Here is a 13867-nt window from a genome sequence, read left to right as displayed (position 1 = left end):
ATGGGGGAATGGCATCCACACCACAAATGCACGCAACTACCCCCAAGCCCTCACCGCACACAACCACACCCAAAAACCACGCTCATGCCACTAACGTCTCCATGCCCCATTCACAAATAAAGGCAATGCCATGTCCCAGGCCAGACCAACCACAAACCCAAGACTGGATGTCTGGGATGCTGGGAGGGTGGGGCTCACACAACACATTGTGCAACTCAGAACCAGACACCAATGCCCAAAGCCCATATGGCCTAGGTACATACCCATGCACCATGCCCAATGCACAGGGACTGGCAAAGTAATGACAAGGTAGCTGACAAGGTAGCTGGCCCTGCTGTAGGCAGCACAAGACCCTCCTGTGACCACTATACACTCAAACCACAACTCCACTAGCTCACATACCCAGCACATGAACTCACACACATTATCATGCCAGCATGCACCACGAGGGGACAGACACATCACCTGGGAGACCCAATGACAAATCACACTACACACAACAGCAGGCCTGGTCACACCCCCCCCCCTCACACAAGCACACACCCCCGGGGCAGGCAACGTATGTACCCACTCTCACAATGGACATGTGACACAACAAGACCAATCCATAGCCAAATAAGCATCCCAGCCAAAAATCTACTGGCAAACGCTCAGGAGCACATACCAATCTGTCCCCCGCAACATACCCATCCCCAAGTGTACATTGAGAGGAATGCTAGGCACATCCAACCACCTGGAGGAACTGTGACTACTTGAATATGTATGAAACATGGATGTGGCATGAAACAGCATTAACATTGTCTCTCTCTCACACACAGGGCAACGTCATCAACCTCCCCCCAACAATGGGGGGGAACAATCACAGTCCCAGGCTCAGCGTGAAGATGATCCCACCGGCAGTGACGACTCTCACCACTCCGTGGATGACCCCGACCAACCTGGCCCCTCTGGTGCCCAAGCCCCTGCAGCACCTGCGTCAGGTACATCTGTGCCAACCTCCACCCCCATTCCTGCCACATCCCAGGAGACACCCAGGAGCCCTGCTCGCACTGAACAACATAGGAGGGACAAGGTTCTCCTGGCACCCAGGAGGAGGCAGACGACCACGCTCATGCCATCCCTCAGGGGTCCCGTAGACCTGATGTGTCCACAACGGCAGGCCAGGCTCGTTTGGGCAGGGGTGGTGGGAGTGGAGGCAGGCGGAGGCGAGAACCTGACCAGCCAGCTGAGGGAACCGGTATGGCACACATGCGCCACATCCTGGGCACATACCGGCGTGACACCAGGGGCATCAGCCAGGTTGTGTCGAGCCTCACAGACATCAAGGGGACCCTCGACGAGATGAAGAACCTGCAGGCCGAGCAACATGCCAGTCAACAACAACACCAAGGACGGATGGAGGCAAGACTGGCTGAGCTCCTAGTGGTGCAAACGGACATGAGCCGTTCACTCCGTCGGCTCGCCGACAAGATGGGCAACCCTCCCTGTGCCACCAGGCGAAGACCACCACCAGCCACAGGGACGAAGGAGGAGGACTCGTCCGACGGAGCATCACAAGCATCGTCAAGGCCTGCATCTGAGGGTCCCCCCAGGAAGGTGGGTCGTCCACGGAAAAGACCGTGAGAGTCAGCGGACAATCCACATCTCCCAGGTCACCTGGCCTGGCACCTGGCCCTCTGGCGCAACAGCACCACCTCACCCAATGACATTCTCTGCCACATGGACTTGCTGGTCACAGTCTGACCAATGATGACCAACACTGTGGGCTGGACTCTGATGACTCCAACTGACAAGGATGCCATCTCCCCCTGTGAACTTTGGATTCAATGCACCCGGTAGAGCACCTTACTTCATCCACCAAAAGACTTACCCCACCAAAAATAAATACTTAATTTTGTCATGAGATGTTGCTGTCATTTGGCATTATTCACCAACATATGTGTGTGTAAATTTCAAACTATGCCTGAGTGTTGAACTAACTCCACACATCCATACCCTGGGATCGGAGTCTGGTACAGGACACACATGGGTCACAATGTATCATTCAATGCAGACATGGAGCACAATACTCACCTGTGATGGCCTCAAGCTGCTGAGGGGGTGCTAGGGAAACTGTGAGGACACACCTATTTGGAAGAGTAACATTAAGGCGTAGAGGTCATGCCTCATTTGGAGGTTCCCGGGGAGGGAGTCCCAGGTATGTGTTCCCAGGTGGGAAAACTATGTCCTGCATGCAGGAGTACGGTGGATCAGAAGAATGGTGGCCAGGTCAAGGTTGGATGCATGGAGATGGCACTACGGGGTCTCGGATGACAGTGGTACAAGGTTGGTTTTGGGTCAGGGTTGTGGCCTGCCTCCTGAGTGTGGGTGAGGAGTCTGAAGGTCATCCTGCAGCACACAGTGATCTATTGCAGCTATCTTTGCTGGACGGTGATGTGGCTGGGGCGCGGGATGTTGACGCTGAGGTGTGCAGATGCAGCCTGGATGTGGACAAGTGTCCCTGGATTTTGGATGTGGCTGCTCCGTAGAGGGCAGGGCAGTATTTGACACGGATGTTGTCGTGGACCTGGGGGATGGTCCATCTTACCTTGGAGTGGATCTATCTGGGGATCATGTGCATAATGCTGAGGGTGTTGCAGTGTGAGGTACAGATGCTGGTGATTACCATGGCAAATTAGAGTAAGCAATCCATGATGCACAACATCTTGTGTGCGTGGACACTGGGTGCCTGTGCGGGGCTTCTGTGGGTGGGACACAAGCAGTTGAGCCAGCTGTAAGGGGACCATCCTCAGATGTTGACCTCAGTCCTGTACAAGTCCAGCCTCAGGTGGCTGCTGTTTTGCCATTCATCTATGGATCCCATGCAATCTTGAATATTGGAATTGGAAATGTCTGCGTTCTTGGTGAGGGTGAGGAGTGCCTGGCTGTAAATGGCATACGAGTTGATGTTAAGGTTGTGTGCGCATGTGATGGTGGATAGGGGGGTCCTGGACACATTGTAGATTGACACGCTGAAAGATGATACCTGTGCCATGTGCCTCACGACGAAAGCATACTACATGCCGAAGCCTTGAGTCCCACTCCCATGGCCTTGCAGGGGTACAGATTCAGTGGGGAGTAGGAGGGACATGACCTGGTGGTTGTGACTGGTCCTGGAAGGTGTGGCAGCGCTGTGTAGGCAGTCGGAGTTTCACACTCATCATGCAAAGGTGTTGTGTGTGCACTCAGTGCATGCCTGAGAGCAGGCGGGAGATGTGTGGATGGACCTTGCTTGGAGGGTGGCTGCAACATCACACTGTAGTGTGATGTGGGTCATGCAAGGACCTGAGGGTCGTGCAATGTGCACGTTGCATGTGCCTTTGGTACCGCGTGGCCGCAACTGTGGCACAGACAAGCCGAAGACAGCCAAATGAATGTGTTGAGGGAGGAAGGGAGGAGCACCTTTGATGTGTGTGTGTTGCCAAATCTGGAAACTACGTGTGCCCTTGCTGCAGTGGCTGCAGCAGCAGGCGGCATGTCCTGGGAATTATGCCACAATATCCACACAAAGACTAGGATGTCAGAAAGGACTACTGCAACAGGTGTATGTCAAGGAAGGAGTTACCGGTTTGCAATGGCACACCCAGAGACAAAGGATGCACAATCACCAAAGATGACTGACACCGGATCATGAAACTGAAGGCCGAGCTGCGCACAGGAAACACACCCCAGAAGGTGTTGACGGCCCGTGGGGGGGACTAACATGCCAAAACACATACACAGCCATGGACATCATGCACAATAGAGAATAAAATACATGAAGAACAGCATGCAGGTTGCTAATCTACACATAGACTCATATGCACAATCCTTGACAACCATGCCAGAGATTCCGCATGCCCAGTGGCAAGAGACCTGCATTGACAGAGATGAGGCACCTTGGAGGCTGAGGAACACCTTTATTACTCAGGCTCACACCTATGCAAAAGCATCAACATTAACAGACTCACAGGTCTATTGGATTAACATGTGGGACCTACACCGGACACCCCCTTTGCACCACAGATGCTGTAAATCCATTGTACTGGCACACAAGTGAAGGGGTTGAACCAAACATCCCCTGCTGCACACAGAGAGGCTGCAATTCCCCATTGAGCATCATATGGTGATGTCCCACAATATGTCCACCCGTAGCCTCCCGTATGTTTCCGAGGGAAGTTGTACACACATTGATGCCTTCATCACAAACCACAATCCCATAACAGATGACTGTCACGAAGTGTGACTATCAATTCATGTGAGTCATGCCACATGTCATGTGCCCCATGGTGAGTCGAAATGTATGCATAGTAACATAACCTGCACAGGAGCAGTGCCCACACATTACAAACAACTACCACACCCAAAAAGCCTCGCTGCAATCCTTACCCAAAGGAGAATTTTCACCATGTCTGTGCATGTAACGCTGATTCAGCACACGTTGCAGGCATACGCCTGCAACGTACGCCATAGAGATACGGCTCGTACCAGCGTATGTACGGCCCGTATCTCTATGGCGTACGCCTAGGGCAACACTACCATAGTGCTACGGGCCGTACCCGCGTGTGTAGGGCCCATAGCACTATGGTAGTGTTGCCGTAGGCGTACGCCATAGTGCTACGGGCCGTACATATGCGGGTACAAGCCGTATCTCTATGGCGTACGCCTACGCCAACACTACCCTAGTGCTACGGGCCGTACCCGCGTGTGTAGGGCCCGTAGCACTATGGTAGTGTTGCCGTAGGTGTACGCCATAGTGCTACGGGCCGTACATACGCGGGTATGAGCCGTATCTCTATGGCGTACGCCTACGCCAACACTACCCTAGTGCTACGGGCCGTACCCGCGTGTGTAGGGCCCATAGCACTATGGTAGTGTTGCCCTAGGTGTACGCCATAGTGCTACGGGCCGTACATACGCGGGTACGAGCGTATCTCTATGGCGTACGCCTACGCCAACACTACCCTAGTGCTACGGGCCGTACCCGCATGTGTAGGGCCCATAGCACTATGGTAGTGTTGCCGTAGGCGTACACCATAGAGATACGGGCCCTACACACGCGTGTACGGCCCGTATCACAATGGCGTACGCTTACGGCAACACTACCACAGTGATACGGGCCCTACACACGCATGTACGGACCGTATCACTGGAGTAGTGGTGCCCTAGGGGTACGTGTGGAACGCACCGTACCTGTGTGTGGATAGTGAAATTACATAGGGGACACATGAGGGACAAGTATAAGGGCCTAAATGCATGCTGGTTGTCATGGAGACCGAGTTTCCAGTTCAAAATTTTTCATCAGGTGGCCAGCAAAAGTCGGTTGGAGACAATATACTATGTTGCAAAGTGGTTGTTGACTTGACATCATGCTCACATTTTGAACCATGCAAAGGCCCTCACTGTGGTAGGTTTAAAGGGATTGGAGGAAACGTAGGATGCAAATGAGATTGACCAATCACTCTGTACTCCTGTAAATGAAACAGCCCAGCAAGGGAGATTTAAGGCAGACAGGACCCACGAGAGAGCACTTGCCTGCACAACCTTTCATTCTACACCACTGCTGCTGCTTGTGATTCCTCTGGCACCATGTGCAGGTCTGTGGAGAGGGCCCAGCCTTTCACCCAAGAGGAGAATGAGGCGTTGCTGGACGTCATCCTCCCACAGTACCCCTGCCTGTATGGGAGACCAGGGGAGCAGGTGAGTGCTGACTCCACTAGCTGTGACTGTGCCCCTCTTTTGTGTCTGTCACTTCTGGCATTGTGTCCAGGTGTGACAGACATGCAATGTTGTTCATGGTGGGTCCCAGGGGGGGGAATGCCTTATGTCTCCCATGCTGAGCCTGATGTGGTTCATATCTGCACTCCTCACTTGCATTGTGCTTACTGTGACAATCACTGCATGGTGCATGCCACATTCAGCCTGGCTAATCCTCTTGGGAATGTTGTTTCTATAGTCCTGATGGGATTCTGTGGTCCCCCCAGTGTGACAGGTGACTGTACCCACAGATGTGTGTGAGTTGAGTGTACCTGTGGTGAAAGTGTCCAAATGATGTGTACGGCCCCTGGACATTGGTGTGTGTGTAAGTCCACTGTCATGTGGGTGAGTGTCTATGTGGAGTGTTGCACCCCAGCTGCATGGAGGATGCATATGCCCTACCCATCTGATGTGAGCAGGGAGCCGTGCTGTGTGTCTGACGTGCTGAGCTAGCCCCACACCTGTGACTCCCCCAGTCAAGTGGCACATGTGCAGAGTGATGTTTGTACCCGCAGTTGCCAATGGCAGGTGATTGTCCTGTGCCTGTGTGTTTGTCTGTGTACTCTGCTGAGGTTGCGTCAGTGGCCTGGGGCATGTGACTGCTCTGAGGTGCTGTCCATAATCCTGGTGTTGCTTGTGATGCACAGTGTGAGCCATGATCATTGATTCTGTCGCACCCCTCATGCCACCTGTGTACTTTACATGCCACGTAGTGCATTTGGCCTTCCACAGAGGATAATGTCCCTATGACAAAGGTGCAATGAGTTGGCTGCATACTATGCCCTGTTCAAACAAGCCTAATTGTTCTAATGTGTGTCTCTGTGACATGGAGCAGGTGTATTGATGTTGTCCCACTTTGTCATCCTCACAGGTAGACGCCTACGCCAAGGGGGAGATTTGGAAGCGGGCCGTCAGGGCCGTGGGGGCGATGGAGGGTCGCAGTCGGCGCCTGGCCCAGGTGAGGAAACGCTGGCAGGACATCCGGTGCTGGACCAGGAGGATGGCCCGGGTCCTGCTGGGGGACTCACCAGAGGGCAAGAACCGCGGGCGCCGGCGCCTGACCCACCAAATGAAGTGTGTCCTGGCGGTGGTCTTCCCTGACATGGATAGGCAGTTACAGGAGAAGCAGCAGCAGCAAGGGGGTAGGTACATGTGTGTTTGTTGTGTGTCACCAGCTTTTGGAAGTGCTCAGTCGCCTGGATACACTGCCAGGGTTTATATGTGCAGTGCATATCCTGTTCCCCAAAGTCAACCGGTCCTATTCTTCCTCCCTTCCCCTCCTTGACATGTGTTCCCTGGTCTGTGTGTAGTCACTCTTGCACAAGGTAATCAAGGCTGGCAGTTAATCCAAGTGCCCAATGCTTGCAGCATCATGTGTGGGGGTGGTCTGTGACATGTGTTGGGACCTTGCCTGTGCCCTGTCCAGTTCAGTCATTTGGGGGTCCATGATTGTTGGCACTGATGCAGAGTCTCAACATAGGAGTGTGAGGCTTAAAATGAACTGCCTTGCAGCATGCATGACCGATGTTGTGGCCTCAGACATGATGTGCATGAGGGGGAGATATGCATAGTGCGCGGACGGTTTCTCCTGCTGCAGTCAGATCTATCCAGGACCATGGAGCAGTGTGGCCTCTACAGTCCTCTGAGACACCTTTTCCTAGGAATCATGTGTGTCATCCAACACTGTGGACATTCTCAGTGTCTTCAGCATAGGTTGGCCTCTGTGGCATTGTACCCTGGCCTCATTTGTATTTACGTAAAGTGTGCTACATGTGTACACTGTACAGGGTGACCCAATGTGGCTTGTGCATCCTCACACTGGCCAGTGCCTGTGTGTCTATGTCCAACTATCTGATGATGGTTGTTTGTCAATAATATGTGTGGTCAGCCCCACGAGGGGTAGTTAGAGTCAATTAGGATTTAATGGAGCCCATTTTTGTGATCCCTGATTAAGAGGTGTAAGTCCTTCCTCTGTCTCAATCACATTGTCTCAGGTAGGGGGGGTTTGTGCGGGCAAGGCCTACATGTCCAAAGCTTATGTCTCCTTGCCAGGTCTGGCCTGTGTGTGATGATAGTTGGAACAGACACTCAACAAGTATTGACCCAGTCATGTTGTGCAGGGTTTAATGTTTGTGCTTTGCAGCATGTGTCAAAAGTTAAAAGACATGGTTCCTGCTCATCCATTTTTGGCAACAGTGTGTGGTCCAGATGCTGTGCTCGACTGTCCACAGACACTAGCTTCTCTGTATAATTCGATATCAAGTTCTTTGCTGTTGTGTCATGCTCTCCATTGTTTCAAAGTGGCATGGTGGGTCAACCAACTGTGTAGTGCAGGGCCTACATATGTGCGTAGTATTGTAGCTGTTACTCGTGATGCTTTTCATGCTATGCACTGTGACCTATGTAGTTTGGACTCATGTGTCATATGTATACAGGTGTCTGATTATTTCCTGTCTCTTCACCTTGCCCACAGCATTGTCGGGGGACACCGAGGGAGGCACCGGCACGGACGTGGAGGAGGGATCCAGCACCGGTGCCACCAGTGCTGGGGAGTCTGGCGCAGCAAGTGGCACGGAGGGCGAGGGGAGTCAGGCGGAGGACCTGTACAGTCCCAACACCGACTATGACGCTGACGGGTCCGAGGCTGAGCTCCCAGAGGGGGCGGAGGCTGCTCCCACAGCTGAAAGCAGCAGTACATCTCTCGCCGCCCCCTCCATTCCCATCACCGCCCTCCCACTTGCTCGGGTCCCTTCTGTCCGTGCTAGGCGACCACATGTCTCCTTCGTGCCAGGCACCGCAGCCCCTGCCCCTGTCTCCCCTGCTGCCGTCAATGCCGAGTCTGCGGCAGCTGCAGGTTGGTCAGACATCGCTGCTTAATGTCCTCCATGGCCACACCAGACTGCTGACACAGATGGTGTCGTACATGGAGGGCATGTCAGCAGCGACCAACGGATGTTGCTGAGGTCCATGGACTCGTCACTGACGGCAGCAGTGGGTCTCCTGCAGCGCTCCGTCCCCCCCCTACCCCTGCACCATCCACACTTCCCACTCCCATGCCTGTACCAAGCACACCCAGACATCCCCATGCACGCACCCCACCAGACACAGGCAGCACACCAACAGGGAAGGCCAAGCGCACACCTGGGTACGGCCCGTACCCAGGCCTTAAGAGCATGGGTACGGGCCGTACCACGCCTACCCCTACGTCACCCCAACAATGGTGGTACGGCCCGTACCCACGTTCTGTAGGCCTGGGTACAGGCCGTACCACCATTCTTGGTGTGACGTAGGGGTACGCATGGTGCGACCCATACCCACGCTCTTCAGGCCTGGGTACGGGCCGTACCACCATTGTTGGGGTGATGTAGGGGTACGGCCCGTACCCAGGCCTTCAGAGCGTGGGTACGGTCGCACCACACGTACACCTGCGTCACCCCAAGAATGGTGGTACGGCCCGTATCCTGGCCTGAAGAGCGTGGGTACGGGCCGTACCACCATTGTTGGGGTGCCGTAGGGGTACGGCCCGTACCCAGGCCTACAGAACGTGGGTACAAGCCGTACCACCATTGTTGGGGTGACGTAGGGGTAGGCGTGGTACGACCCGTACCCACGCTCTTAATGCCTGGGTACGGGCCGTACCCCCAATGTTGGGGTGACGTAGGGGTAGGCGTGGTACGACCCGTACCCACACTCTTAAGGCGTGGGTACGGTGCGTACCACAATTGTTGTGGTGACGGGACGCGTCCACGTCCACTTCCGTTGTGGCGGGACGCAGGCCTTGGTGGACACGCCCCCTCCCCCCCGGAGTGACCAGTCCCTGGAGGTACGGTATGTACAGGGCATGTATACATTTTGCCTTGGGTGGGGGTTATGTTTCCTGCCCCCCACCTTTGCCCCTGGGTGTTGTTCTGACCTTCTGCGGCGTCTGCGGCGGTTCCTGTGCACCAGGTCGTAGGCTATGAGGGCCGGGATGACACGTAGGATGGGGTCCATGGCTGTCCATCGCGTACAGGTGCTCCTTCCTCGCATCCTCCTCAATTTCCCGGCAGTTTTTGGCTCCCGTAAAAAATGCTACGTGCGGAGTGATGTAGGCACGAATCGTACTTGCTGGTTCGTAAAACGCTGCCTGACTCCGTCCGGACGTCACGTACGCGGTGTCCCGGATCGGAATTGTGGGTATATTTTAGCCGGTCGGTGTTTTGTACGAATCGTACGGAAATGGTATTTCTGTACGAATCGTACTTGCGGGTTTGTAAGGTGGTTTTCCGGGGTATGAGTCGGACGAAGAAAACGCTCCGTACAACGGTTCGTACCCGGGTTTTACAGGATCGGAATCGGCACCAAAGAGTTGTTAAAAAGGTTCACGAGTAGGTGTCCACAGAGTTCACGATTACAATTGTAGAGATCCATAGGGATCCTGTTGGGGCGCGGCGCATTACTGACAGCGTATGTTCGAATAGCATCTTCCAATTCCCCAGTGTTAAACTGTAATAGGATGGGAGCAGTAGAAAAGGTAAAAAGATGTTTCGGTACATCCTCGAGTTAAATATCCCTTTCTGAGGGATAGATGCTGGCAAAATGCTCAACTCAGTCCTGTCCTGAAATATTACAAGTAAAACTATGCATTTTATAATTTAAAAAAGTATATAAAATCATGACTAAAGACATAAAAATCCCCAGCCATAACTATATAGCTTTAGAAGCATAGGGCTGGGCCAGCATGCATACCCTTCTGAAAAAGTTTTGTTCAATATTACCACTTACTTATTCTTAAAAATCTTCCAGTCCATTGTGTTGCTTTCCCGGACAAATCACTTAAGTGGAATAAATTGTGCTTGTCCGGCTCCACTTGGTTGAGCAGCTTGTAATGGTACTCTTGCTCACACCACTGTAATTAACCCAGAGAAAAAAATAAAAAAAGGCATAATGCTGTGGCCGACCCTCCTAAAAACAGAAAAATAATAAAATATATATATATTTTTTTAAATGAGTGTCGATGGGGTTGGGGAGCAAAGGAGAAGCTGGTATGGGGTCAGGACACAATGGGGAGTGAGTGGGGAAGTGGGAAAGCAGCACATGAGAAGAGCAATTTGGGGAGAGAAGCACAAGAGTGAGAAAGCAACATGGAGCATGAAGAATGGGGGAATTTGGCAGAGGAAAGGCACTCAAGAGACATCTTGCAGCATAAGGGAGGCTGTTACACAGAATGCAGGGGCAGATGTTTGGCAGGGAAAGCACACAAGGGGGAAATATGGAAAACAAAGGCCCTCTTGTGGAGTGCTTAAGCAAAAAGAAAAAAGTAGTTCCCTAAGAGTAAGTAGTGGAAGTATTCAAGTCAGCCAAGTCATAGAATGGTAAAGAGGCTGGGGGAGGGAAAAACACAAGATAGAACAAGGTGGATGGGTGGAAAGCCATTGAATAAGAAGAAAATGAAAGTGATAATAAAGCCAACCAATGGTAAGCAATGGGCGGGCCGTTAGCCTAATGTAAATTCTTGATAAATACACAATCGGTCTTCTCCCACCAGATAAAATGCTCTGTTTGGTTGGCAAGAGCTAATCATGGCTACCAGAACTCTGTAAGCGTGTGCAGCTTGCATATACCCTACACTGCCTTCTTTTGGAGAGTGCCCACCTCTTTCCTTTTGCTTTCATTCATGGTCCTTGCTTTCAGTTTGAGAGCCTTCTGAACAGAGTGATGACGCTATTGGTATAAACTGGACACCCTCTGCTCTTGGATTAAAGCTGAAAGCCCATCAAAGAACTCTGATGTGGTTGCTGTTGAATTGTTTTGACTTGCCTCTCAATATATATTACATTGGATCCACAAACTAGATTCTACTGTCCTATAAGCCAGGACCCTGGAATCATTACATACAGTACGACGGAGCTGACTAAATTGAAGGTGAGGAAAAGACAATTTATGTATATAACAAAGGCAGCTTTTGCTGCAAATTATTTGATAAAGGCAAACAGTGCAGCACATTCTTTAAGACTATTAATAAGCATGCATAAGTACCCCAAGAGGATAAATTAGATGCATTCAGAAGATCCAATTAACAATGAATTCATCAACAGTTAATGACTTTGTCTTGCTTGGAAACACCAACACGCTATTTATTACACAGCACTCTCTAACTCCCATAACAACAAAAAGGATGGCTTAGAAAATATACAATGGCGCCCTGTGCAGAAAACAAGCATGTTGGTACACACTCTTGCAATAAAAGGCGAGCCTCATTTATTTCACAAACCCCAGCAACGTTATAAAATGTATCTCAGTTTGGGCTTTCCTTCTGCCTTTTTTATAAGCACTTCTCTCCATCGGGGGAAAAGACCTGCAGAGCAGACTGCACATTTCATGTTTATTATGACTGTGCTCCTCGATGAACCCCTCTGGATTCAAAGACCATGGACCCTACAAAGAAATGCACAACGTCTGGAATTCTTGTCAGTGTAGAAAAGGGCAACCTCTTCCTGTTTCCCCTTAATTGTCCTCTTTAGGAAATAAAGCAGTGAGAGCGCCTTTCAGAGCAATTTAGTATTAAGTGAACATATTTAGTACTATTAATAACACAGTGTTATACATATAACATACGTGCTTATTAACACTGAATTGTAATGAGTGTTATTTTCTCTGCAGACTTGACTAATCATTAGTGGAATGACGTGAACCCACCACTTAAGATCAGAAATCGATTTTAGATATAATTAGCAGCATTTCTACACATAAATGTGCAGGACACATAGCGAGCAAGCTTCATTGGTAAACTCTTTCACAGAAAGGCAATGCTGCCCAAAACTAGGTCCCCAATTGCCCCTGGATCCCTGGTAGAAGCCGTGGAGGACATGCTTCTCTTTTTGCTGGCAGTCTTTGTATAGGGAGTGTGATTGCACATCTTACCACTGGCCCTCCCACCTCCTCCCTCGCCACTACCACCCATCAGACATGCTAGCTCGCTCAATATTGCTCACAGAGTGGCTCTTCTTCACCACTGTTGAAATGCGCACAGTCAGAAGGGACTGCCCACACACATGCTATTGCCACACACTCACAACTAGAGGGATCATCATATGCGACTGAAGGTGCCTTGGTGGGATGGAAGTGTCATTGCTTATTTGCTTCATGCTGCCCATGCAGTGTCAGGATTTCCCTATCTCATATAAAGAACGTGGGTAGGTACTTATCTTCTGGCTGGTTGAAGTCTTTTACCAATTTTGATCTTATACGCAGTGGAATATTGCTGTGGCGGCTTAAAGCAGCGCACCATTTTGTTTTCATGATTTTTCATGACTACACAGTGTGCCAACATGGCATCTATCCTGCACGCCAACAAGTACATCACAGCCTCTTTAACCTAAGCTTGAAAAAGCATCAGCTTTCCATGTCTAAAATGAGCAACAACTCTCTGTTTCATCTGCTCACTTCAAATCAAAATATACTTTAATAATGGGGTATCTCGCCTCAGTTGGTGTGGTGAAGTTCACCCAGTCTCTGATGTGCATGTAAATGCATTGCCCACCTGCATCCTGACATGCCTGTATTTTCAGTCTCCCCACTTGCCGAAAGTATTGCAAGGCTTCTAAAAACCCACTTTCCACAAATACAGAGGAGCTACAGTAAACTATGCTGTCATGGAACATATGGGTGAACGTCTGTGCTTTCCTCCAATTTTCAGGGGAAGCATGCAAACATGTCCACTTTCTGGAGGCATGGACAGCTAGGTGAGCTTCAGATGTTAGAGCACCTGCAGGTTATGAATGCTTGCTACACCTTGAGTCTTACCTGCCACCATTCCCAGTTTAGATAGGAGAGTCCTTAATAGGTTGCTTTCTCTTTCTCTTCCTTAAATCTTCCGTACAGCAGAAGTTAACGGGGGATTTCACTTCTCACGATGTGTTCACTAAATCTCCCTCTTAGGTGTTCCTAAATGTTGGCATACATCTTAAAGTCCACGTGTGATATGTCTCCATGGACTACCCATCTCTCTGTTTGGCTCTGCAGAGGTTGAAGCGCTCGAAATCAATTTGTACTCAAAAATAAAAATAGCTTGCTAGTGATGTCTCTCTGTATAGTATTCACCATCTATGGC

Source organism: Triturus cristatus, chromosome 1_2 (assembly GCF_964204655.1).
Source record: "Triturus cristatus chromosome 1_2, aTriCri1.1, whole genome shotgun sequence".
NCBI classification, from domain to species: Eukaryota; Metazoa; Chordata; class Amphibia; order Caudata; family Salamandridae; genus Triturus; species Triturus cristatus.
This window is presented reverse-complemented; position numbering follows the sequence as displayed.